Source organism: Dama dama, chromosome 19, assembly GCF_033118175.1.
Source record: "Dama dama isolate Ldn47 chromosome 19, ASM3311817v1, whole genome shotgun sequence".
NCBI lineage: Eukaryota > Metazoa > Chordata > Mammalia > Artiodactyla > Cervidae > Dama > Dama dama.
Window position 1 is genome coordinate 36,599,272 of NC_083699.1, and position 2,535 is coordinate 36,601,806.

Below are 2,535 nucleotides of genomic sequence, written 5' to 3' on the forward strand. Positions count from 1 at the left end.
CTCTTTTTCCTTCCTTTTTAAAAAAGGCCTTTTCCCATTTTAAAATCATTTTTTTCAACTTGCTTGTGCTGCATTATGTTTATGGCCCACAGCCAGATGATCAGGTGTCAATACAGGATCTAACCCAACCTTTCAGTATCTGGGTTCAGGATTATTTCAGGCTCCTGGCTGACCATCCCCAACATTTCCCCTCCAAGGTGATTTTCTGTATGGGAGAGAAAGTGTGCTTTTGGCTCCTGAGAGCACCACCCATTTGGCATAGAACTTTGAATAGGCAAGGAGCCTTGCTTGTGTTCTTCGAACACTTTCAGTCTCTCAGGAAGTCAGATCACGTTGACTTGACTGTGTTGCCTGCATAGCCTGGAAGCATTCATCATTTTTATGGAAGCTTTGAGATGAGGCTTTTAGACACAAACATGGGGACTCTGAAGAGGGGAGGAGGAACGATCTGGTGGGTGTGGAAGCAGGCCGATGAGCTATCTCTGCTCTACATTCTAGCGGTGACCTGGAGGGAGGGTAAGGGGCAGTGGTTTTCACCAGTGACACTGGACAGAGAGCTGCCACACAGATCAGTGAAACGGACAGGGCAGCAATACCAATTAGGTTGGCAGTTCAGTGCCAGTGCCCTGGACAATACAGTAGCCTGACTGCAGTCACTAATTTAACAGTAGTGGGGAGAGCAAAGTTGAGGCAGTGGTGATGCTTGCAAGGACTACAGCATCCGAGCTCAGTCTTCGGCCTGGCATTTGTGGTTTCAGAAAGTACATGGGACCCTGATTTCCCCTGGGAAGTTCAGGATAACAATTCAGAAAGATTGTGTGTATTAAGCTGTTGTCTCTTTTGATCTCCCAGTTTTGCCATGGGAGCTGGTCATCCCGCTGGGATGCCTGGGGTATTTCCTTCCCCATCCTTTTCAGGTCTTTACTGAAGGTGTTAGGAATAGTACTTAGAGAAATGGGTTGAAAATGTATGGCCTCCGAAGGCTGGTGGGGGATGGGCAGGGTGGTGGTGGTGGAGAAAAGATGTTTCTTTTGCTTTACTGTGGGGTGCGGGAGAGTGAGGGGAGAGGGAAATAGGACTTGAATTGAGTTGGGGTGAATTTTTATGGAATCCTAGAACCTTTTCTGTGCAGTCAAATTTGTTTTTGTAGGGATTGGAGCAAGATGGATTTAGGTGAGAAAGGGAAGCTAATTACCAATAATGGTTTGTTGGGTAGCAGACTGTCCTAGTCGCCCTGGGGTGGCAGAAGAGAGAGAGCTGGCATACAGTTGAATAGAGATAAAGAGTGTCCTCGTTGTAACAATTTTTTGTCATTTCTGTAAAAGGAGGAAGGGACAGAATCAGCCAGATAGAATGACGGGTTAGATGTTCAATAGAGGCAAGTTAGTTTACACTGGAGCAGCCCATGAGTTGTTTGCATTTGCCCCAGGGTAAGTCAGATGCCAGCCCTGGATGCCTGGAGCTTTCTGGCTGTGTACTTTTTGTAGTCTTGCCATCTTTTGTTTCTCAGCTGACTGTGCTGAAAACTTTTCTTTGTCTTCGGTCCCTTTCGCGTGTCATGTACGGGGTGCTGGCTTTCATGTACCATAAAGTGTTTCATTTGATCGTTAGATTTAACTTCCTTTAATTCAGTAAATCAAAATTTCCGCTTACCATTCCCTTGACTCCACATTGGAATTTGTAGTGTGGATAAACTGATTCTCTTCTATGCAGAAATTGTCACTATCTGAGATTTGGATGGCACTTTTGAGCTTTGTGCGTTTGTTGATTTTTTTCTCCATGGCAACTATTCTGTCCATGATGTGGGGGGGTGGGGGGGAACACCTGGAGATGCCTAAATTGGTCACTCCACCAAGAGCTTTGGTTTTCTACTCAGAACTCATTTAACTGTTGATGTGTACTCTCTAAGGACTTGGAAATTTCTTCTGATAAATAGAGACACTGATACATTGGACAGCGTACCACACTGGGGAGCATTTGGGCTCCAGACTAAGTCAGTGTAGGGTGTTTGTTTTCCTGCTCACAGGCTATGAAACCGCTGGGAACTTGCTCCTCGTCTGTAAAGCAGAGATGTTAATAACCTACCTTATAGGGATGTGTGAGTGTTAAAGGTAATGTGCATTAAGTTCCTGACATGATGGCTTTCACTCTGTTGTTTTGGAATGCCTTTAATGACCCTGGGGTTTTTGTGGTGTTTGGAACCCTAGGTTTCTTGGTCCTCTACCTAATGGTAGCTTTTGCTGTCTTTTGGGGAGTTGAAGTGGGAGGGGAAAAACTTCCAATAGCTTTCCTACAGGAGCCTCTGAAGGTAGTGTTGACCTTTGCAATGGAGTGTTTGGGGCAATATAAACCTCTTCTTCCTAATTACCAAGGTGACATTTATTCAAAAAGCCCCATAAGCTTACCTTCTTTTCTAGACATCCCCAGGCAGAGTTTATGGTGGTCACACAGATTTGCTTTTCAGATACTATATACTTCTGGGAATTGGGAAATGAGCCTTCAACTTGCACTTGACTTGTACTTGCCCCTCCTGCT